The sequence below is a fragment of the Dendrobates tinctorius genome, unplaced genomic scaffold (genome assembly GCF_039654945.1).
Source record: "Dendrobates tinctorius isolate UK_male_01 unplaced genomic scaffold, ASM3965494v1 ptg000049l, whole genome shotgun sequence".
NCBI lineage: Eukaryota > Metazoa > Chordata > Amphibia > Anura > Dendrobatidae > Dendrobates > Dendrobates tinctorius.
The window spans coordinates 27,304,375-27,329,960 of NW_027361717.1; positions in this window are offsets into that span (position 1 = coordinate 27,304,375).

Sequence of the window (25,586 nt, forward strand, 5' to 3'; positions counted from 1 at the left end):
ACCACATTTTGAGAGCTATAATTTTTCCATATTTTGGCACACAGAGTCATGTGAGGTCCTCTTTTTTACGGGACAAGTTGATGTTTTTATTGGTACCATTTTCGGGCACATGACATTTTTTGGTCGCTTTTTATTCCGATTTTTGGGAGGCAGAATGAACAAAAACCATCAATTCATGAATTTCTTCTGGGAGGAGCATTTATACCGTTCCGCGTGTGGTAAAATTGATAAAGCAGTTTTATTATTTGGGTCAGTATGATGATAGCGATACCTCATTTATATTTTTTTGTGTTTTGGCGCTTTTATGCAATAAAAACTATTTTATAGTAAAAATAATTATTTTTGCATCGCTTTATTCTGAGAGCTATAGCTTTTTTATTTTTCCGGTGATGGAGCTACATAGCAGGACAAGATTACGTTTTCAGCGGTACCACGTTTATTAATAGCTGTCTTTTTGATCGCGTGTTATTCCACTTCTTGTTCGGAGGTATGATGATAAAGCATTGTTTTTTTGCCTTGTTTTTTTTTGGTGTTCACTAAAGGGGTTAACTAGTGGGACAGTTTTATAGGTCGGGTCGCTACGGACGCGGCGATACTAAATATGTGTACTTTTATTGTTTAGATTTTTTTACTCAAGTATTGATTTCATGATAGAATAAATACTGATTTTGTTATTATTTTTTATTTTTTCTTAGATTTTTACAATTATTTAAAAAAAAAATTCTTTCCTACTTTTACACTGCGTCCCACTATGGGACACTCATTTTGTGCAGGCTGATCGCTTATATGGCATGCAGATCTGCATGCCATATAAGCTGTCAGCACTGCACTCTGTGCACACTGACCTCAGTGACCTCAGAGACTTCCTGACATGCACTGCTCATGACAGGAAGTCTCTGAGCACTGGTAACCTGGATGTCGTCATGACAACATCGGGTTACCATGGGTGTGATCGGGACCCCGCGTCAGGCAGTGGGGTCTCCGATCCAAAGGCAGAGGGGCTGTCACAGCTGACAATCCATCTGCCTGCTCCTGGAATGCTGCGATCATATTTGATCGTAGTGTTTTCCGGGGGTTAAAGTGCCAGGAGCAGTCCGTGACCACTCCTGGCACTTAGTGCCGGATGTCAGCTGTGAGAATCAGCTGACACCTGGCCGCGATCAGCCGCACTCCCCCCGTGAGCGCGGCTGATCGGATATGACATACTATCCCGTCCATGGTCATTAAGGCCCAGGGCACATGGATGGGATAGTACGTCCAATGTCATAAAGGGGTTAAATAGCTAGAAAACCATGTATTATTTACTATACACTTCACAAATACTCTCTACTTTTTGTTGGTATATCACTTAAAATACAAATAAAATACAATTAAGCCTGTGGGTGTAGCTTAAAAAAAGTGGTTCACGTGGTATAAATATGAATATGTACAGTATGAATATGAAGGTACTGTGTGTATGTATGTATTGTATATATATATATATATATATATATATATATATATATATATAAAACTGAATGTATGTATGTGTGTATCACCAACCAATCACGAAGCATCTTTGATTTCACCAGAGCTGTTCAAAAGAAGCTGAGCTGTTATTGGTTGCTATGAGCAACAATTTTCCTTGCAACCAATCACTAAGTATCTCTCATTTCACCAGAGCTGGTTAAAAGAAGCTGAGCTGTGATTGGTTGCTATGAGCAAGTTTTCCCACTTGACAACACCTCAACAGACACTGTCATGGTGAGAGAAATCTAGCATCCCCGGAACATAAGCTCCCAGCCATTGTCTGCCCCCAGAAAGGAGCAGAGAGCACATGACAGAAATGAATCCCCCCTCCCGTAGATCATTGATATGCAAGTTAGGGCAAATTCACTCAGCGTTTTAGTACTGATCCCGGCCTTTCTTAAAGGGATCTCCGGTATAGAAGGCAGGGCAAATCCATCCATTGCTTTGGCTCTGACCACAGTCATCTCTTAAAGGGATCCCCAGTGTGGAAGTCAGGGCATTGCCTTCAAATGCTCTGGTACTGACCCTAGGCTCTCTTAAAGAGAACTCCTGTACGGAAGTTAGGGCAAATCCCTCAGCACTCTAATAGAACCCTGGGGTCAGAATCAAAGGGATCATTGGTATGCAAGTCAGGGCAAATCCACTCAGCGGTCTGGTTCTGATTTCAGGCTTTCTTTAAGGGATCTCCGGTATGGAAGTTAGGGTAAATCCCTCAGCGCTCTGATTGTCACCCCAGGCTTCTATAAAAGGGATCATTGGTATGGAAGTCAGGGCAAATTCAGTCAGCGCTCTGGTTCTGGCGCCAGGCCTCTCTTAAAGGGATCCCCGGTATGGAAGTCAGGGCAAATCCCTCAGCGCTGTGGTTCTGACCCCAGTCCTCTCTTAAAGGGATCCCCGATATGGAACTTAGGACCATTCCACTCAGCGCTGTGGTTCTGACACAAGGGTCTCTTAAAGGGATCATTGGTATGGAAGTTAGGGCAATTCCACTAAGCGCTCTGGTTCTGATCCCAGGCCCCTCTTAAAGGGATCCCTGGTATGGAAGTTAGGGTAAATCCCTCAGTGCTCTGATTCTGACCCCAGGCCTCTCTTAAAGGGATGGGACGATGTGGGATATTAGGGGTAGTAGTCCGGTAGCTCTGGTTGACGGGATGATGTGGGATATTATGGTGAATGTGGCTATGCGGAGTCGGCGGGCTCTACACTCTGCTTTATATATATATAGATATAATCATTATAATTTGCTATAACTAACCGTAGTTAGTTACTATGCCGGGCAGCGCCGGGCTCTTCAGCTAGTATATATTATATCTTTGAATTCAGCTCATGAAAAATGGGAGCAAAAACAGAAGTGTATGTATTTTTGTTCAGTATATATACTGTATATATGCTGTGTGTGTATATATATATATATATATATATATATACACTGTGTTCCAAATTATTATGCAAATGATATTTTGCTCTGATTTTCCTAAATAGTCGGTACAAATGACAGTCAGTCTAATAAAAGTCATCACTCGTTAGAGTATACATCAACGTTTATTGAAGAAACCTCCCAATGATAACAGTATAATCTCCAAAATGAATAAAAACTCAAATTGCACTGTTCCAAATTATTAGGCACAGTAGAATTTCTAAACATTTGATATGTTTTAAAGAACTGAAAATGCTCATTTCTGGAATTTGCAGCATTAGGAGGTCAGATTCACTGAACAAAAAAGCTATTTAACTCCAAAACATCCTAACAGGCCCAGTTACATGTTAACATAGGAACCCTTCTTTGATATCACCTTCACAATTCTTGCATCCGTTAAACTTGTGAGTTTTTGGAGAGTTTCTGCTTGTATTTCTTTGCAGGATGTCAGAATATCCTCCCAGAGCTGCTGTTTTGATGTGAACTGCCTCCCAGCCTCATAGATCTTTTGCTTGATGATAATCCAAAGGTTCTCTATAGGGTTGAGGTCAGGGGAAGATGGTGGCCACACCATGAGTTTATCTCCTTTTATGCCTATAGCAGCCAATGACTCGGAGGTATTCTTTGCAGCATGAGATGGTGCATTGTCATGCATGAAGATGATTTTGCTCCTGATGGCACATTTCTGCTTTTTATACCATGGAAGACAACTGTCAGTCAGAAACTCTATATACTTTGCAGAGGTCATTTTCACACCTTCAGGAACCTTAAAGAGCCCTACCAGCTGTTTCCCCATGATTCCGGCCCAAAACATGACTCCTCCACCTCCTTGCTGACATCGCAGCCTTGTTGGGACATGGTGGCCATCCACCAACCATCCACTACTCCAGCCATCTGGACCATTCAGGGTTGCTCGACACTCATCAGTAAACAAGACTGCTTGAAAATTAGTCTTCATGTGGTCGGTCGTCGGTCACTTCCTGCTGGGCTTCCTGTGGCGCCGACGAGCGACGCGTGGAGCCGGGCGGGAGGACGCAGGATCGCCACGTCTGACAGGTAAGCAGCGATCCCCGTCCCCAGCGATGTCGCTAGTGAGATCTGCCTGTGTGGCAGCTCACTAGCGACCACCTAGCGATGCACCAGCGATCCTGACCGCGTCATATCGCTGGTCGGGATCGCTGGTGCATCGCTAGGTGTAACGGTACCCTAAGTAGTTTTCCTTTAATTGGGCTCACCTGGTAAACTAATTATCACAGGCGTTTGAGATTGATTTCAGTGATCCAAAGAGCCCTGATACACAATACCATCTATGAGTTTATTTGAAAAACAAAAAATTACATCTTTATGACACTTAAATCCAATTTGCATAATAATTTGGAACGCAGTGTATATACACTCACTGGCCACTTTATTAGGTACACCTGTCCAACTGTGTGTTAAGACTTAATTTCTAATCAGCCAATCACATGGCGGCAACTCAGTGCATTTAGGCATGTAGACATGGTCAAGACAATCTCCTGCAGTTCAAACCGAGCATCAGTATGGGGAAGAAAGGTGATTTGAGTGCCTTTGAACGTGGCATGATTGTTGGTGCCAGAAGGGCTGGTCTGAGAATTTCAGAAACTGCTGATCTACTGGGATTTTCACGCACAACCATCTCTAGGGTTTACAGAGAATGGTCCGAAAAAGAAAAAAAATCCAGTGAGCGGCAGTTCTGTGGCCGGAAATGCCATGTTGATGCCAGAGGTCAGAGGAGAATGGGCAGACTGGTTCGAGCTGATAGAAAGGCAACAGTGACTCAAATTGCCACCCGTTACAACCAAGGTAGGCAGAAGAGCATCTCTGAACGCACAGTGCGTCGAACTTTGAGGCAGATGGGCTACAGCAGCAGAAGACCACACTGGGTACCACTCCTCTCAGCTAAGAACAGGAAACTGAGGCTACAATTTGCACAAGCTCATCGAAATTGGACAGTAGAAGATTGGAAAAACGTTGCCTGGTCTGATGAGTCTCGATTTCTGCTGCGACATTCAGATGGTAGGGTCAGAATTTGGCGTAAACAACATGAAAGCATGGATCCATCCTGCCTTGTATCAACGGTTCAGGCTGGTGGTGGTGGTGTCATGGTGTGGGGAATTTTTTCTGGGCACTCTTTGGGCCCCTTGGTACCAATTGAGCATAGTTGCAACGCCACAGCCTACCTGAGTATTGTTGCTGACCATGTCCATCCCTTTATGACCACAATGTACCCAACATAATATGGCTACTTTCAGCAGGATAATGCGCCATGTCATAAAGCTCGAATCATCTCAGATTGGTTTCTTGAACATGACAATGAGTTTACTGTACTCAAATGGCCTCCTCAGTCACCAGATCTCAATCCAATAGAGCATCTTTGGGATGTGGTGGAACGGGAGATTCGCATCAGGGATGTGCAGCCGACAAATCTGCGCCAACTGTGTGATGCCATCATGTCAATATGGTCCAAAATCTCTGAGGAATGCTTCCAGCACCTTGTTGAATCTCTGCCACGAAGAATTGAGGCAGTTCTGAAGGCAAAAGGGGGTCCAACCCCTTACTAGCATGGTGTACCTAATAAAGTGGCCAGTGAGTGTATATATATGTATAAATACTGAACAAAAATGTATACACATTTGTTTTTGCTCCCATTTTTCATGAGCTGAATTCAACAATCTAAGACATTTTCTATGTACACAAAAGGCCTTTTCTCTCAAATGTTTCAAAAAATGTTTCTAAATCTGTGTTAGTGAGCTCTTCTCCTTTGCCGAGGTAATCCATCTGTAAACTGCAGGGCAGGTGGTAGTCATGTCAGCACAATCCATACTCACCGTGCTGTCGACTGCTTCTCCCTGTTGTGTCCCCCGTTCTTCCTTCCACTCACAAGACAGGAGGCAGAGTCCAAAGCAACTTTAAACATAACTGATTTATTCTCTTCAGGACACAGCACATCCATAACACTTCCAGCACACTTGTCACAGTACCAGCAATGCATTATTCTTCATCTTTCCCTAACTTATTCTACTTCACTGGAATAGGCCACAAAGATATAACGGGATGAGGAGCCCGATGAAAACGCCACTTCAATATATCTCCCTGGAACCAACTTCAGACCAGGCTCAGAAATATCATCTACAGGGTCATCCACCCCCTTTTGGTTTTCCTGCCCGCGCACTCGCTGGTGGCTCACTCTACTACTTCTGTTCCCAAATTTCTTCTATAACTTCTTCACTAAGTTGCTGCGGATACCATGCATTTAACTTCTCTTCTTCCTTTGTACCCTCGCTCTTTTCTATGGATGGCTGGGCTTCTGCTTGAAAATGATGTGTGATAGCTAAGCAGCTCAGACGCAAGGCCACCTGAGCACACACAGGGGTCTGCCCCCAACTGACTATGTCCAGGAAATCTGTCAACCTTATTCCCCAGCTACCACTCCTACAATTAACCTTTAAGTGTCCTACAACTAAAGTTTCCTATGCAGTGTACTCAGTGCCCCCATCTAATGGCCTTTTCTCTAACTGCACCGTCCCTAGCTTACATATAGCAATAAACATGTATATACAGCTTACATATAATACAAAGATATGTAAATACGACACATTCAAATATGGCAAATATGCACATGTAAACAGTAGCGTCAACATTTAAAGGGCTAGGCCATGACCCTCTTACACATCCACCTCACAGATGTGGCATATCAAGATGCTGATTAGACATTCTGATTATTGCACAGGTGTGCCTCGGATGGCCACAATAAAAAACACTCTAAAATGTGAAGTTTTACAGTATTGGGATGTTCCTCACACCTCCTTCCCATAGCGTTGATCCAGTTACTTATTGTGGCCTGTGGAATGTTGGTCCACTCCTCTTCTATGGTTGTGCAAAGTTGCTGGATATTGGCAGGAATTTGAACATGCTGTCTTATACGCCGATCCAGAGCATCCCAAACATGCTCACTGGGTGATATGTCCAGGGAGTACTGTGGCCGTGCAAGAACTTTGCAAAACATTAAAGAGTAGTGGATCAACAATCCGCAGGCCACAATCAACATTCTGATCAACTTTATGCAAAGGAGGTGCGTTGCATTGCTTCAGGCAAATGGTGGCCAATGACCGATAGATACTCGATGCAGCCAATAGCCCACTATGCTTGAACTTGATCTTGGATACTATACTTCCAAATCTGACTAACTATCAGATAGTAGTCTGCTTTATACTAGCATAGCCCCATCCCATTGTGGGCTAGTCCCAAACCTTAACTGAACCTTCATCGATGTCCCCAACTAACTACAGTTATTATCTTACAACAGTATGTACTAAGCCTATTGCCTTTATCTTATATCCTAGCTCCTAATCTGTATCTTACCCAATGCTGTACACTACAATAGCTCAGTATACATGTTATAATTATTGTACTATCTCTACATTACTCATGCACTATACATTATCATGTGAAAAAGAAACTTGGCACTCAACTTTTTGAAGAAACGAGAGACATTTTTAATGTAGCCAAACAAATAGTGGTACAATATCCAGACGTTCCGGTCTAATAATGACCTTCATCGATGTACCGACTGCTGTAAAGTGCAGAGATGATGGCCATGCAAATTTAGATATTATGCATCCTTTGATTTCCTATTAATAGATGTCGTACTGTGGCTTTAAGCACTTGTAGTGCTTCTTGCAGGAAGCAACAGTTGTACACTGATGAAGGTCATTATTAGACCGAAACATCTGGATATTGTACCACTTTGTTTGGCTACATTAAAAATGTCTCTCGTTTCTTCATTATAGTTGAGTGCCAAGTTTTTTTTTCACTATTACTGGTTTGGGACCCTACTTGAGCACCACCCCAGCAGTGCCACGTCACTTCACAATATACATTTTCATGTCATAGAACTTTACCCAAGATATACAAAACACTCATAGCACTATACAAGGCATGATTGCTGTCATCAGGGGAAAGAAATGCATACATGCCACCACTCTTACACTTGTCTGTCTGTTCCATTTATTACAGGTTTAGGGCATGTCCTTGTGGGTATTGTTTTAAAGGGAACCTGTCAGCAGGATTTTGCTAAGTAAACTACAGACACTGTCAAGTCGGCGCCTTTATACTGATTAAAATGATACCTTGGTTGATGAAATCCATCTTGTGGTTGTTGTTTAATCTCTATTTGTAGCTTTCAATTAAAGAGATTCTCGTGCTTTGGGGCAGCTTGTGGCTGGGTCTCTGGGGGGTCTTTATGTGGTGCTCTTGTCATTCTTATAGGCTTACGACAGGCCACTGATCCTTCAGAGACGTGCCCCCTATTTTAAATATAATATTGTTAGCTTAGAAAAAAAAAATTTCAGCAAGTTGGTGGCAGCGGTGGCACCTGCACAGTAGCATCTATCTAAGCTTGGAAGCCTAAGGACAACATCCCAAAATTGAAGGCAATTTAACAGTTCCTTTATTGTTTTTGCATCCAATTCAACACATTCCTTGAACGTTTTCGGTCATAAAATAGACCTTCATCAGAATAAGATTCTTATGGTTGATTTTGCTATAGCACATTTATAAAGAGAAAGACAAAAAAAATTTGCAATTAACAAACAAACAATTGGAATAGCATAAACAAAGTTAACAGGATGCCATAAAATATTGTGTAACGTGATACAAGATTCATATAAGTCGATCAATGAGCCATTGCTCAAAATTAGAATGCTGAAACTGAGGTTCAGGTGAGCTCAGTGAAAATCTTTTGTTTCTATGGGCTGTTATTCAAAGTCCATGCTGTGATGGTGAATAAGGAAAATAGTACTGTGTTCCTAGAAAATTGGTGATGGACAGGGCTGCCACTAGGAATTTCGGGGCCCCCATACTGGCAAAATTTTGGGAGCCCCCTTGAAACTCCACCCATGCTCCATTCAGCCCTGCCTCCACCCCTCTGCCCACCAGGCCCCATACCCAGTCAGGGAAGTAATGCCCTGATGGCAGCACTGGTGATGGAGAAAACATATATCTCTGAAAGGATATAGTGAGGTTCACTTGAGTACTATGATGTGGAACATCAAAGGTGAGGTGATGATCGCAAGAAAAACACCTAAAAGAAGCTGTGAAGGAAAACCCATATGCTATTGGGTATGCTGTCATGGGTAGACAACTCGTGGTACTGGAAAAAAAGGGGGGATTGAACATTAGAAGAGAAGGTTATACAATATATGAACACAGTATGTTATCAAGATGTAAAGTACCATAAAGAAAGAGTCATAGTAAATCCTGAACAAGCTTGTAATCTACCGGATGGCGGCTCAAAAGGACAAAGGGGCACTAGAATCAATATGGTAGATAAAAGGAATATATGAGAGAATTGTCCTAATGTCAAAGGTGAGCTAGAACACGTTGTGGCTGTCATGATCAATTACCTATGGGGATATAGAAGTGCATGCAAAGTCGCATATGTGGGACTAGAATGGCAGTCAACAGGCTGATAACATTTTGAATACCAGGCGTACTGGTAGGTGACAAATTGAGGATACCTGGAGAATAATAATAAAATAGTAATGTAAGCAAATTAAGTAATGGTGATTAAACCATATGATATTGTTTCGGTGGAAAAATTACATGTATGCGAATTGACGTACAGGTCACATGATCGCAGTACAGCGATAGTGACACTCCCCCTTTCTCTCTCAAGCAGAAACATTAGTTCTAACTGCGCATGCGCCGCCCTCTTCACTCAGTCCGATCACGTGACCGCAATGTGACGGCCGTGATTGGGCAGTGCCTTATACATAAACCCAGAAATAACCCCCGGGCATTAAGCGTCTCCCCTGGCAAACGGCCTCATATTCCCCGGACATAGGAGAAGGTAAATGCTAAACATCTCAGAGATTTTTCATCACACCTCCTCTACATCCCTCTCATCGATCTCATACTTACCTTGCAGCGCATTTCTGTTGCACTCCTGGTGCCCCTCCAGTAGCGCTGGCTCTCTGACCTATGATCCATGGCGGATCACTGGATACGGCCTACCACCTGAGTACTTTACAGGTAAACCCAATTCCCTTTCCCCTCTTTTCCTTCCAATACTTGTATAGCTCTTAAAGAGCTTAATTACCATAGTTTCAGTCGCCCTTTTGTTTTTACCTTCGGCGCCAACCTTGGACACTGAGTCTGTCATTATCCTACCTATCACTGTGCAATCCATACAGCTAAGGCAACAACTGTACGCCAATTCGCATTCAGGTCATTTTTAAACAGTAACAATACCATATGGTTTAATCACCATTACTTCATTTGCTTACATTACAATTCTATTATTATTCTCCAGGTATCTTCAATTTGTCACCTACAGCACTAATTCTGGGCCGTACGCCTGGTATTCAACAAGTTATCAGCCTGTCGACTGCCGTTCTAGTCCCACATATGCGACTTTGCATGCACTTCTACAGTATATCCCCATAGGTAATTGATCATGACAGCCACAACGTGTTCTAGCTCACCTTTGACATTAGGACAATTCTCTCATATATTCCTTTTATCTACCATATTGATTCTAGTGCCCCTTTGTGCTTTTGAGCCGCCATCCGGTAGACGCCTGCTTTATTCTAAGCTACACACTCAGGTATTACAAGATTGTTCAGGATTTACTATGACTCTCTCTTTATGGTACTCTACATCTTGATAACACACTGTGTTGATAAATTGTATAACCTTCTCTTCTAATTATTATTATTTATTTATATAGCGCCATTAATTCCATGGTGCTGTACATGAGAAGTGGGTTACATACAAAGTTATAGATATCACTAACAGTAAACAAATTTACAATGACAGACTGGTACAGAGGGGAGGGGAACCTGTCCTTGCTAACTTACATTCTATGGGATAGTGGGGAAGAGACAGAAGGTCGGATGTGCAGCTGCTCTGGTGGTTTTTTAGGCGGCGGCTCGGGCGGTGGTGAGGCGGCAGAATGGTCAATGCAGGCTATAAGCTTTCATGAAAAGATGGGTTTTCAGGTTCCGTTTGAAGGTTCCGAGGGTGGTTGATAATCGGACGTGTTGAGGCATGGAATTCCAGAGGATAGGGGATATTCAGGAGAAATCTTGGAGGCAGTTGTGTGAGGAACGAAAAAGTGTGGAGGAGAGTAGGAGGTCTTGGGAGGATCGAAGATTATGTGAGGGAAGATATTGGGAGATTAGTTCACAGATATAGGGAGGGGATAGGTTGTGGATGGCTTTGTAGGTCAGTGTTAGTAGTTTGCGTTAGGAGTGGCGGAAGACACTAAATAAAAATAAATTAAGTGCCTTTGCCACTCGGGGTCCACCGTGCGGTGGATGGAAAAACCGCTACAAAAGAGGCAGAGCACTATGGCGGTAATGTGCACAGGGTTTTAACTGCACCCAGTGCACTGAAGCAAGCTCTGTTGTGTTCACAGAGCTGCAGGCACAAAGCATAAGCTAATCGCTGAGTCTGTTCAGAGCCACAGACATTCAGCGACGCGGACACGGTATTAAAGGTCACAGGAGTAGCCTTAAACAGCAGGACTACTCCGTCTAGACTTACCGTAAACTGAGGTGCGAGACGCCGCAACTGTGGATGTACAGATAAGCTGCAACTGCAGCGCGGCAAGAACTGAGCCACTGGCAAGGCGCTGCAATAACTCTGGCGCAATACAGATGCTAAGCTGCTGAACACGATGGAGCTGAGGCGCGCTGGCGCTAGCGCTGCTACTGGCTGAACCCAAACACTCACACAATCGTATTATCAGAGGGAAGGGGTATCTTAAGTCAGTCACCAGTCCAAGCATCCATCACCATACATACAGCAGCAAGTATGAGAAATACTTGCGCATGGCGGAACAGCCATGCGCGCTTTTTATACCAAACGGGATCTTCCGGAAATCTCCAAAGCTCCAGGAGGAGCAAATAGGATTCGACACAGGACCTGAGCACCTGACTCCCGAACTCCAATGGGAGTTTGTTCCCTCAACTGAGCATGCTCATGGGACGAAGGACTTAGCCTCTGGAGAGAGTTGCCGCAAGGCACTCTCCTCTGCAATCCCCCCTGCAGCAGATGAAGTGCAGGTGACTGCAGAATGTAAGGGTCTAGATTTCATCATAGGAGAGGAAGAAATGTGACTCCTAACAGTTTGAACTGGATGCGTTGGTGAATTGGGAGCCAGTGGAGGGATTTGCAGAGGGGAGAGACAGGGGAGTAGTGAGGAGAGAGGTGGATTAGTCGGGTAGCAGAGTTGAGGACAGACTGGAGTGGTGCAAGAGAGTTAGCAGGGAGGCCACAGAGGAGAGTGTTGCAGTAGTCAAGGTGGGAGATAATGAGGGCATGTACAAGAGTTTTAGTAGATTGAGGGCTGAGGAAGGGATGGATTCTGGAAATATTTTTGAGCTGGAGGCGACAGGAGGTGGCAAGAGTTTGGACGTGTGGTTTGAAGGACAGGGCAGAGTCAAGAGTTACTCCGAGACAGCGGATTTCAGGTGCGGGAGAGAGTGTGATGCCGTTTACCATAATAGATAGATCGGATAGGAAAGATACGTGAGATGGAGGAAAGATAATGAGCTCAGTTTTGTCTACATTGAGTTTTAGAAAGCAAGAGGTGAAAAAGGAGGATATGGCTAATAGACACTCTGGGATTCTCGACAGCAGTGAGGTGACATCTGGGCCAGAGAGGTAGATCTGAGTGTTGTCTGCATACAGGTGGTACTGGAAGCCATGGGACTTTGAGTTGTCCTAGGCCAAGAGTATAGATGGAAAAAAGTAAGAGCCCCAGGACAGAGCCTTGGGGGACTCCAACAGATAGAGAGCGGGATGAGGAGGTCGTGTGGGAGTGGGCATGAAACCCCTGAAACGCGTAGAATAAAACCACTGCAATCATACAGCACTCTCCTGGAATATGTCTAAAGCGGCAGCGCGGAATATAGCTACGAACTCCCTTTGGATTTATCATTTCTTCTGGTCACTGAAGACCTGTGGATCTGCAGCAGCCGCTACCTACACGCTCTTATCTCATCCTAACCAGGTGAGCATATTTAAAGATATACTGTCCTTTGTAACGTGGATAAGACCCTATTGCGCTTTTTGTCCCCCCCCCCCCTTTTTTTTTTTTTTTTTGCAACTGTACACCAAAAAGACATTTCGATCCCTTAACATACAGGGAGTTTTCCCTCAAAATCCGGAATACAGACCGAACATGTTCCACATGAGAGTCCCAATCCCTGGAAAAGATCAAAATATCATCCAAATAGATGATCAGAAACTTATCCACAAAGTCCCGGAAAATATCATTCATGAAGGACTGGAAGACAGAAGGGGCGTTAGTGAGCCCAAAAGGCATCACCAGGTACTCAAAATGTCCCTCTGGAGTATTAAACGCTGTCTTCCATTCATCCCCATGCTTATTGCGAATAAGATTTTACGCCCCCCTGAGGTCAAGCTTGGTAAACCAGCATGCACCTTCAACTCTAGAAAATAGGTCAGAAATCAGGGGTAACGGATACTGATATTTAACAGTAATTTTGTTAAGGGAGCGATAGTCAATACAGGGCCTTAATGAACCATCCTTCTTGGCCACAAAAAAAAACCCAGCACCCAAGGGTGAAGAGGATGGTCTAATATGACCCTTCTCCAACGACTCCTTAATATAAGAACGCATAGCCTCATGTTCGGGTACAGATAAATTAAAAAGTCGACCCTTGGGAAATTTACACCCCGGACTCAGCTCAATTGCACAGTCATAACTCCTATGAGGAGGCAAAGATGCAGACTTACTTTCACTAAACACATCATAAAAATCAGCCAAATAGTCAGGAACCTCATGCGACTGGGGAGAGGTGGAGAAAATAGGAGTGTCACTAAGATCACACCGACAACCCCAACTCACCACAGACACAGATTTCCAATCCAAAACTGGATTATGGATTTGCAACCAGGGGAACCCCAGCACGATGGTATCATGCAAATTATGCAACACCAAAAGTCTGCAATTTTCTTGATGGTCTGGGGAGACCCGCATTACCACCTGGGTCCAAAACTGAGGTTTATTCTTCGCCAAAGGAGTAGCATCAATACCCCTCAAAGGAATAGGCGTCCGCAGGGGTGCCATAGGGAAACCACAACATTTAGCAAAATCTAAATCCATTAGGTTCAAGGCTGCTCCTGAATCCACAAAGGCTTTAGCAGAAAATGTGGACAGGGAGCAGATCAGAGTAATTGCCAGAAGAAACTTAGGTTGTACATCACCTACAGCAAATGTGTGTGCAAAACGTTTCTCTCGTTTAGGGCAGACAGAAATAATATGAGAGGCATCTCCACAGAAAAAACACAGCTTATTACGCCTTTTGAACTCCTGACGTTGCGCCCTAGACAAAACTCTATCACATTGCATAGGTTCAGACATTTGTTCAACAGGTGGCAGCATTTCCCGTATAATTTTACGTTCACGTAAACGCCGATCAACCTGAATGGCTAATGACATAGAATCGTCAAGACCAGAGGGAACAGGAAATTCCACCATAGTATCTTTTACGGTTTCTGATAAACCCTTCCGAAAGAGAGCAGCCAAGGCACCATCATTCCAAGTGGTGAGGACCGCCCACTTTCTGAATTTTTGACAGTACAGTTCTGCAGAATCTTGACCCTGGCTCAATGCCAACAGGGTCTTTTCAGCTTGATCAATTGCATTAGGTTCATCATACAACAACCCCAAGGCCTGAAAAAATGCGTCCACATTAGTTAGAACTGGATCATCTTGTACTAAAGAAAACACCCAATCCTGGGGATCGAAGCGCAGCAAGGAGATGACAATCTTAACCTGCTGCGCAGAGCTCCCCGATGAGTTAGGCTTCAAGGCAAGAAATAATTTACAATTATTCTTAAAATTCAAAAATTTAGACCGATCCCCAAAAAACATATCAGGAGTGGGGATTTTTGGTTCAGCAGCGTGTGAACGAGCAAGATAGGTGGAAATTCCCCGCACCTCAGCAGCAAGCTGCTCCACACGATCAGACAATTGCTTAAACTCCATCAGAAAAAAATATATATATATTTCTCCTACGGCCTCAGATAAAAAGAGGAAAAAATATACACACAAAAAAAAATATTCTGACACTTTTTTTTCTTTTTTTTTTCTTTTTTTTTTTTTTAAACAATTCCTTCCTGCTTTTGAGTACCCTAGAATCTGCGGTATGGCTGGTGATTCTGTTTTGATTGAGTCACCGAGGAGGAAAACACAAAACACAAGCTCAACCCAGAAAGACAGAGAGGTTGGAAACTAGCGGATTGCAGACCCCTAATCCTATCACACAACTAGCAGTAGCCGTGGAGTGTTCCTACGGTGATCCTAGACACCTCGTCACAGCCGGAGATCTACATAAGCCTAAAGAGAGAAAAGGGAAAAACTGACTGCCCCAGAGCAGACCCAAAGCAATAGGCAGCCCCCAACATATGACGGTGAAGCAAGATGAAAACACTAACACAGATAGAAAGATAGGTTGAGCAAACGATGGGGCCCAAGCTAACTAAAAAGGACAGGATAGAAAAGCTGCTTTCTGCAATCCGAGAAAACCCTGCTAAAAAATATTACCAACACAACTGATAAGCAAAAAGGACCCTGAAGTCACTAGACTTCAAACCCTATATCAGCACTCAGAATATTCTGGAAGCAGAGCAAAAGAGAACACTGATCAAGGAAAAAGAATCCAGCACACCCCCGGCCAGGGATGGCTGAACAAATAAACAAAACCAAAACTAATAAGTTCAATAGCAGAGCAAAAACTTATCTTTGGGAAGCAGGAATCAGACTGGTCTCCAAGAATCCAGCAGAGAAATCACCAGCGACTCAGAAGGGCGTCGGCTGCCTTATATCCAGTCAGAAGTTCCCGTTATTCAGTCACCATCCACCTGATCAGGTGTTTGGTAATCAGCCTCACTACCTTCCTTCACCAGAAGAGGGAGATCCTCGGACACAAAAGATGAATGAACAGATGAGCTCACAACAGCTATCACTATTTCTACCGGTGTGGCGTTCCCACCTTGTACAAGCACATGTCCAGGAACATCACCCGTGCCCTTACCAACGTAGTTACTGGGATTGCATACTTAATGACCAACACATGTACAAGTGCTTGTGGCCAGGGAATTTACATTTCTCTGACGGCACACTGGGTGAACATTATGGAGGCTGAGGTCGAGTCCCACTCTGGCAGGGCACATATGACACCAACGATGAGGATTGCTGGCCCTACTTCTATCAGGGCTTCCTCCACCTCCTACACCAGTTCCTGCACCCCCTCCTGCTCCTCCTCATCCTCCATCTCTGATTTGGTATCTCAGAGCATGTCGTCCACATCAGCCAGAAAACCAACCCAGATTTGCCAATCCTTATGTTGAAGGTATGCTGAGTCAGAGCTGCAAGTCAGCTACAGCTGCTGCCACTCTGGCAGTGCTGCAGCTTTTCATGCAAGTGCTAGCTCACCGACTGGTGTGCAGTGCCAGTTAGTTTTCTGGCAGACTCCGCACATAACAACTGAAGAGTGGACATAGATGTTTTACATTTGTGCGGTTCTCCAAGACTTTGAGGTCTGCAAAAAGATAGTGAGCAGTGATGACACAATAATTAGTGCAATAATCCTTCTTTTGTGCCTACTTAATCAGTCGCTGCTTACAATTAAAGCTAGAATAAAACAACTCACTGGAAATGGTGAGAGAAACTAAAAAAGGCCATGTAAGTAAAGTCATTAACCCCTTACTGCCATGTGACGTACTTTCCCATCCATGTGCCCTGGGACTTAATTCCCAGGGACGGGATAGTACGTCACAGCGATCAGCGATTATCACAGCTGACACCCGGCACAATGTGTCAGGGGCGGTCACGGACTGCCCCTGACATGTTAACCCCTTGCACACCGCGATCAAACATGATCGCGGTGTACCGCGGGTTAAAGGGAAGCATCGGCAGGGAGTGAGCTCCCTCCATGCTTCCCTGAGCCCCCCACAGCAGCGCAATGTGCAGCGCTGTGGCGGGGGGGCTCCATCCCTGCAGGATGCAGGCACGAGGAAGCCAAGTGCAGTGCCTGTGACAGATCGCTGATCTGTCACAGTGATCTGTGATGTGACAGATCAGCGATCTGCCACATGACAGCTATGTCCCCCCTGGGACAATGTAATAAAGTTAAAAAAAAAAGAAGTGTAAAAATAATTTTTTAAAAATCGCTAAGTAAATTTAAAAAAAAAATATTCCCTAATTCATTTTTTGGAAATAAAAAAAAATAAAAGTACACATATTTGGTATCGCCGCGTCCGTAACGACCCGCCCTATAAAACTGTCCCATTAGTGAACCCCTTAAAAAATAAGAATAAAAAACATCAAAAAATAATGATTTACTATCATACCGCCGAACAAAAAGTGCAATAACGAGCGATCAAAAAGACGAACACAAATATCCATGCTACCGCTGAAAATGTCATCTTGTCCTGCAAAAAATGAGCCGCCATACAGCATCATCAGCAATTAAAATTAAAAAGTTATAGCTCGCAGAATAAAGTGATGCAAAAATAATTATTTTTTATATAAAAATTTTTTCATTGCAAAAAAGCGCCAAAACATAAAAAAAATGACCTAAATGAGGTATTGCTGTAACCTTACTGACCCTGAAGAATAAAACCGCTTTATCAATTTTACCGTATGCGTAACAGTGTAAGCGCACCCCCCAAATTAATTCATGAAATGCTGGTTTTTGTTCATTCTGCGTCCCAAAAATCGAAATAAAAAGCGATCAAAAGATGTCACGTGCCCGAAAATGATACCAATAAAAACGTCAACTCGTCCCGCAAAAAATAAGACCTCACATGACTCGGTGGGTCAAAATATGGAAAAAATTATAGCTCTCAAAATGTGGTGATGCATAAACTATTTTTACAATAAAAAGTGTCTTTTAGCGTGTGACAGCTGCCAAACATAAAAACCCGCTATAAATAGCAAATCAAACTCCCCGTTATCACCCCCTTAGTTAGGCAAAAATAATAAAATTAAAAGAAAATGTATTTATTTCCATTTTCCCGCTAGGGTTAGGGTTAGGGCTGAGATTAGGGTTAGGGGTGTGTTGGGGTTAGGGTTGGAGTTATAATTGGGGGGTTTCCACTGTTTGGGCACATCAGGTGCTCTCCAAATGCAACATGGCGTCTGATCTCAATTCCAGCCAATTCTGAGTTGAAAAAGTCAAATGGTGCTCCTTCCAAGCTCTGTCATGCGCCCAAACAGTGGTTTACCCCCACATGTAGGGTATCAGCCTACTCAGGACAAATTGCAAAACAACTTTTGGGGTACAATTTCTCCTGTTACCCTTAGGAAAATAAAAAATTGGGGGCAAAATTATCATTTTTGTGGAAAAAAATGATTTTTTTATTTTCACGCCCTGGCGTTATAAACTTCTGTGAAGCACTTGGGGGTTCAAAGTGCTCACCACACATCTAGATAAGTTCCGTGGGGGGTCTAGTTTCCAAAATGGGGTCACTTGTCGGGAGTTTCAATAGTTTAGGTACATCAGGGGCTCTCCAAACGCGACATGACACCCGCAGACCATTCCATCAAAGTCTGCATCCCAAAACATGACTACTTCCCTTCCGAGCCCCGACGTGTGCCCACACAGTAGTTTTCTCCCACATATGGGGTATCAGCCTACTCAGGAAAATTGGACAACAACTTTTGGGGTCCAATTTCTCTTGTTACCCTTGGGAAAATAAAAAAATTGGGGACTAAATGATCATGTTTGTGGAAAAAATATGATTTTTTTATTTTCACGCCCGGGCGTTATACACTTCTGTGAAGCCCTTGGGGGTTCAAAGTGCTCACCACCACACATCTAGATAAGTTTCTTAGGGGGTCTAGTTTCCAAAATGGGGTCATTTGTGGGGGGTTTCCACTGTTTAGGTGCATTAGGGGCTCTCCAAATGCAACATGACACCCGCAGAGCATTCCATCAAAGTCTGCATTCCAAAACGTCACTACTTCCCTTCCGAGCCCCGACGTGTGCCCATACAGTAGTTTTCTCCCAAATTGGACAAAAACTTTTAGGGTCCAATTTCTCCTGTTACCCTTGGGAAAATAAAAAAATGGTGACTAAAAGATCATGTTTGTTGAAAAAATACGATTTTTTTTTTATTTTCACGCCCGGTCGTTATAAACTTCTGTGAAGCACGGGGTGGTTGAAAGTGCTCACCACACATCTAAATAAGTTCCTTGGGGGGTCTAGTTTCCAAAATGGTGTCATTTGTTGGGGGTTTTCACTGTTTTGGTACATCAGGGGCTTTCCAAACGCGACATGGTGTCCGATCTCAATTCCAGCCAAAAACGTCAAATGGCGCTACTTCCCTTCCGAGTTCTGCCATGCGCCCAAATAGTCGTTTACACCCACATGTGGGGTATCATCGTACTCAGGACAAATTGCACAATAACTTTGAGGGTCCTGTTACCCTTGGAAAAATAAAAATTGGGGTTGAAAAGATCATTTTTGTGGAAAAAATATGATTTTTTAATTGTACCGCTATACGTTATAAACTTCTGTGAAGCCCTTGTGGGTTCAAAGTTCTCACCACATATCTAGATAAGTTCCTTGGGGGGTCTAGTTTCCAAAATGGGATCACTTGTGGGGGGTTTCCACTGTTTAGGTACATCAGGGGCTCTCCAAACGTGACATGACGTCCGATCTGAATTCCAGCCAATTTTGCATTGAAAAAGTCAAACGGCGCTCCTTCCCTTCTGAGCTCTGCCATGCGCCGAAACAGTGGATCCCCCCCACATATCAGGTATCAGCGTACTCGGGACAAACTGCACAATAACTTTTGAAGTCCAATTTCTCCTGTTACCCTTGGTAAAATAAAAAAAAATTGAACCTGAAGTATTTTTTTTGTGAAAAAAAGTTAAATGTTCATTTTTTTTTTTTTTTAAATATTCAAAAAAATTCCTGTGACGCACCTGAAGGGTTAATAAACTTCTTGAATGTGGTTTTGAGCACCTTAAGGGGTGCAGTTTTTAGAATGGTGTCACTTTTGGGTATTTTCTATCATATAGATGCCTCAAAGTGGCTTCAAATGTGATGTGGTCCGTAAAAATAAAATGGTGTTGCAAAAATGAGAAATCGCTGGTCAACTTTTAACCCTTATAACTTCCTAACAAAAAAAATTTTGGTTCCAAAATTGTGCTGATGTAAAGTAAACATGTGGGAAATGTTACTTATGTTTTTTGTGTGCCGTATCTCTGTGATTTAAGGGCATAAAAATTCAAAGTTGGAAAATTGTGAAATTTTCAAAATTTTCGCCAAATTTCCATTTTTTTCACAAATAAACGCAAGTTATTTGAATGAAATTTTACCACTAACATGAAGTACAATATGTCATGAGAAAACTTTGTCAGAATCACCAGGATCCATGGAAGCGTTTCAGAGTTATTACCTCATAAAGGGACAGTGGTCAGAATTGTAAAAAATTGACACGGTAATGAACGTGCAAACCACCCTTGGGGGTTAAGGGGTTAAAAATAAAAATTGATAATAAAAAGAGCAATATAGCAAAATAAAATAGCCTTTATTGCAGAAAATGGCACAACAACATTAAAAATATTATATCGTGTATTAATACATAGAAGGCAAAAAAAAACGCATAAATGTATTAAGCATACAGGATCGTATAGCAATGTATATAATGGATCCAAATAAAACTCATAAATAGTTAATGCCCACCTGGCCTGTTAGCAGGTAAATATATAGCTACTGCTGGTAGAAGCTATCCCCCTGATGGAGATATCCAAAATGCGCGTCGGGGCGCGTCATACTGGCATACCACTTTTCTCCCCCCGTCCTGATTGCAGGTAATTGGATTTGCACATTATTACCGCCGGCTGCCTCAATAACACATACAGTATGTGCACTTGTGTATCTCATTCATTGTTTATAACTTTTTGCACATTTGATGTTTTTTACATTATATTATATTTCCACTATTGTCATTATTATTGCTCAGCACTATTTGCACCTATTAGTGGTTTTAATTAGTGGCACAATTTTTGCATTTTTTGCACTATATGTTTGCACTATATGCACTTTTTTGAGGCTTCTACCAGCAGTAGCTATATATTTACCTGCTAACAGGCCAGGTGGGCATTAACTATTTATTATATATTGTTATACGATCCTGTATGCGTTTTTTTGCCCTCTATGTACTAATACATAGTAACATAGTAACATAGTAATTAAGGTTGAAGGGAGACTTTAAGTCCATCTAGTTCAACCCATATCCTATCCTAACTTGCCCTAACATGTTGATCCAGAGGAAGGCAAAAAAAACCCATGTGGCAAACAGTAAGCTTCACATTGGGGAAAAAAATTACTTCCCGACTCCACATACGGCAATCAGACTAGTTCCCTGGATCAACGCAACACTAAGGAAACTAGTGTATATACCCTGTAATATTATACTTTTCAAGAAAGGCATCCAGTCCCCTCTTAAATTTTAGTAGGGAATCACTCATTACAACATCATATGGCAGAGAGTTCCATAGTCTCACTGCTCGTACAGTAAAGAATCCGCATCTGTGATTATGCTTAAACCTTCTTTCCTCCAGACGTAGAGGATGCCCCCTTGTCCCCGTCACAGGTCTAAGAGTAAAAAGATCATTAGAAAGGTCTTGGTATTGTCCCCGCATATATTTATACATTGTAATAAGATCACCCCTAAGCCTTCGATTCTCCAAACTAAATAACCCCAAGTGTAATAACCTGTCTTGGTATTGCAGACCCCCCAGTTCCCTAATAACCTTGGTCGCTCTTCTCTGCACCCGCTCCAGTTCAGCTATGTCTTTCTTATACACCGGAGACCAGAACTGTACACAGTATTCTAAGTGTGGTCGCACTAGTGACTTATATAGAGGTAAAATTATGTTCTCCTCATGAGCATCTATGTCTCTTTTAATGCATCCCATTATTTTATTTGCCTTTGCAGCAGCTGCCTGACACTGGCCACTAAATGTGAGTTTGTCGTCCACCCATACACCCAGGTCTTTTTCAGTGACTGTTTTGCCCAGTGTTTTACAATTAAGCACATAATTATACATCTTGTTCGTTCTACCCAAGTGCATGACCTTACATTTATCCCCATTAAAGCTCATTTGCCATTTATCAGCCCAAGCTTCTAGTTTACATAAATCCTCCTGTAATATAAAATTGTCCTCCTCTGTATTGATTACCCTGCAGAGTTTAGTGTCATCTGCAAATATTGAAATTCTACTCTCTATGCCCCTTACAAGGTCATTAATAAATATGTTAAAAAGAAGCGGGCCCAAAACTGACCCCTGTGGTACCCCACTGCTAACTGTGACCCAGTCCGAGTGTGCTCCATTAATAACCACCCTTTGTTTCCTATCCCTGAGCCAGCTCTTAACCCACCTACACATATTTTCCCCTATCCCCATTGTTCTCATTTTATGTATCAACCTTTTGTGTGGCACCGTATCAAAAGCTTTTGAAAAGTCCATGTACACCACGTCCACTGCATTCCCTTGGTCCAGTCCGGAACTTACCTCTTCATAAAAGCTTATCAGATTAGTCTGACAGGAACGGTCCCTTGTAAACCCATGTTGATATTGGGTCATAAGTTTATTCTTCTCCAGATACTCCAGTATAGTATCTCTTAGAAAACCCTCCAGGATTTTACCCACAGTTGAAGTTAAATTCACTGGCCTATAATTTCCAAGTTCAGTTTTTGTCCCCTTTTTGAATATTGGCACCACATTTGCTATACGCCAGTCCTGTGGTACAGACCCTGTTATTATGGAATCTTTAAAGATTAAAAATAATGGTCTATCTATGACTGTACTTAATTCCTGCAGTACTCAGGGGTGTATCCCATCCGGGCCCGGGGATTTGTCAATTTTAGTGATTTTTAGACGCCGCCGTACTTCCTGCTGGCTTAAGCAGGTGACATTTAATGGAGAATTTTTATCCCTGATCATGTTATCCGTCATGGGATTTTCTTGTGTAAACACTGTCGAAAAAAAGTCATTTAGCATATTGGCTTTTTCCTCATCCTCCTCCACCATTTCACCCAGACTATTTTTAAGGGGGCCAACATTATCATTTTTTAGCTTCTTACTATTTATGTAGTTAAAGAATATTTTGGGATTATTTATACTTTCTCTGGCAATGATTCTTTCTGTCTCAATCTTTGCTGTTTTGATTTGCTTTTTACAGAATTTATTTAATCTTCTGTATTTAGTTAATGCCTCATCACTACCTACTTGCTTTAATTCTTTAAATGCTTTATTTTTATCTCTTATTGCACCCCTTACAGCTCTATTTAGCCATAGTGGTTTCCTCCTATTTCTAGCATGTTTATTCCCATACGGTATATATTGTGCACAGGTCCTATTCAGAATGCTAATAAACGTCTCCCATTTTCTTTGTGTATTTTTATGTCTCAGGATATCGTCCCAGTTAATTGCACCAAGATCATCTCTCATCCGTTGGAAATTTGCTTTCCTGAAGTTTAGTGTCCTTGTAACCCCTCTACTACACATTTTATTAAAGGATACATGAAAACTTATTAATTTGTGATCACTATTACCCAAGTGACCCCAACCCTTACATTTGATATGCAGTCTGGCCTGTTGGATAATATTAGGTCTAGCAGTGCCCCCCCTCTTGTTGGGTGGTCCTGAACCAGTTGTGAAAGGTAATTGTCTCTCATAGTTGTCAAAAACCTATTACCTTTGCTGGAACTGCAGGTTTCGGTTCCCCAATGTATTTCAGGATAGTTGAAGTCCCCCATAATAATGACTTCTCCTTGAGTCGCAGGTTCATCTATTTGCTTTATAAGGATATTCTCTGTTGCTTCCATTATTTTTGGAGACTTATAACAAACCCCTATCAGTAATTTATTATTTTTCCCCCCTCCCCTTATCTCTACCCACAGGGACTCTACATTTTCATTAGATTCATATATATTATCATGAAGGTTGGGTTTTAAGGATGATTTTACATATAAACACACGCCTCCCCCTCGTTTATTAGTACGGTCATTTCTGAACAGACTATAGCCCTGTACTTTAACAGCCCAGTCATGGCTCTCGTCCAGCCATGTCTCAGATATCCCCACCATGTCATAATTATGCTCCAACAACATTAACTCCAATTCCTCCATCTTGTTGGCGAGGCTTCTGGCATTAGTATACATGCACTTTATGTATCTCTCTGTACCTCTATTCTTTCTTAAATTATTAACTGTTCTAACCCCACCCCCCATGCCACCCCCACCCCCAATTTCATTATTTGTGCCCAGGTCTCTAGCTGCACTGTCTTCCCCTCCTATAAAAGGAATACCCTCCCCCCCGTCCCTAGTTTAAACACTCCTCCAACCTTCTAGCCATTTTCTCCCCCAGCACAGCTGCACCCTCCCCATTGAGGTGCAGTCCGTCCCTAGCGTAGAGCCTGTAGCCAACTGATAAGTCGGCCCAGTTCTGCAGGAACCCAAACCCCTCCTTCCTACACCAATTCCTGAGCCACTTATTAACCTCCCTAATCTCCCGTTGCCTCTCTGGCGTGGCACGTGGTACAGGAAGTATTTCCGAAAATACCACCTTGGAGGTCCTTGCTTTACGCTTACAGCCTAATTCCCTGAAATCATCTTTAAGGACCTTCCACCTACCTCTAACTTTGTCATTTGTGCCAATGTGCACCATGACCGCTGGATCCTCACCAGCCCCTCCCAGTAATCTGTCAACCCGATCAGCGATGTGTCGGACTCGAGCGCCAGGTAGGCAGCACACCGTTCGACGATCCCTGTCTTTGTGACAGATTGCCCTATCTGTTCCCCTAATAATTGAGTCTCCCACTACCAGAACCTGTCTGGCCTGCCCTGCTCTCCTATTTCCCCCTTACTGGAGCAGACACTCATCCGGCTTTCAGAGGACATGCCTTGCTGCAGCAGTGCTACTCCTGCACTAATACTCCCCTCATCTGCCAACTTAGCAAACTTATTGGGGTGTGCCAGATCAGGACTAGCCTCCCTGGTGCTCTTCCCTCTACCCCGCCTTCTAACTGTCACCCAGCTAGCTGCTTATACACGATATAATATTTTTAATGTTGTTGCGCCATTTTCTGCAATAAAAGCTATTTTATTTTGCTATTTATTTTCAATTTTGCTTTTATTATCAATTTTTATTTTTAATTACTTTACTTACATGGCCTTTTTTAGTTTCTCTCACGATCTCCAGTGAGTTGTTTTATTCTTGATAAACCGGGTGGTCTGCCATCCATCTTCTTTGGGAGAGGGCACATTAGTCACTTACTAATTCATTGGCTATCTTGCTGACATATTGTCCTCTTCCTAACTGCATATTTTACAATTAAAGCTGAAGCTTTCCATGCGGACCAGGTGGAAATGGAGGAAGACATGAGACAATGAGATACTAACCAACCCAGCCTTATCTAATCTGCTTAGTGCGGATTGTGTAGCAATGAAGAGGTAGAGAGTGAGGAGGAGCAGGAACAGGAATTGGTTGCAAATGCAACAGAGGTTAGTACTCACACAAGCTTGCCCCGTCTCTCCTAAGTGGGTGGACTGATGAGGGGAATGAGGAGGAAGAGATGGAGGA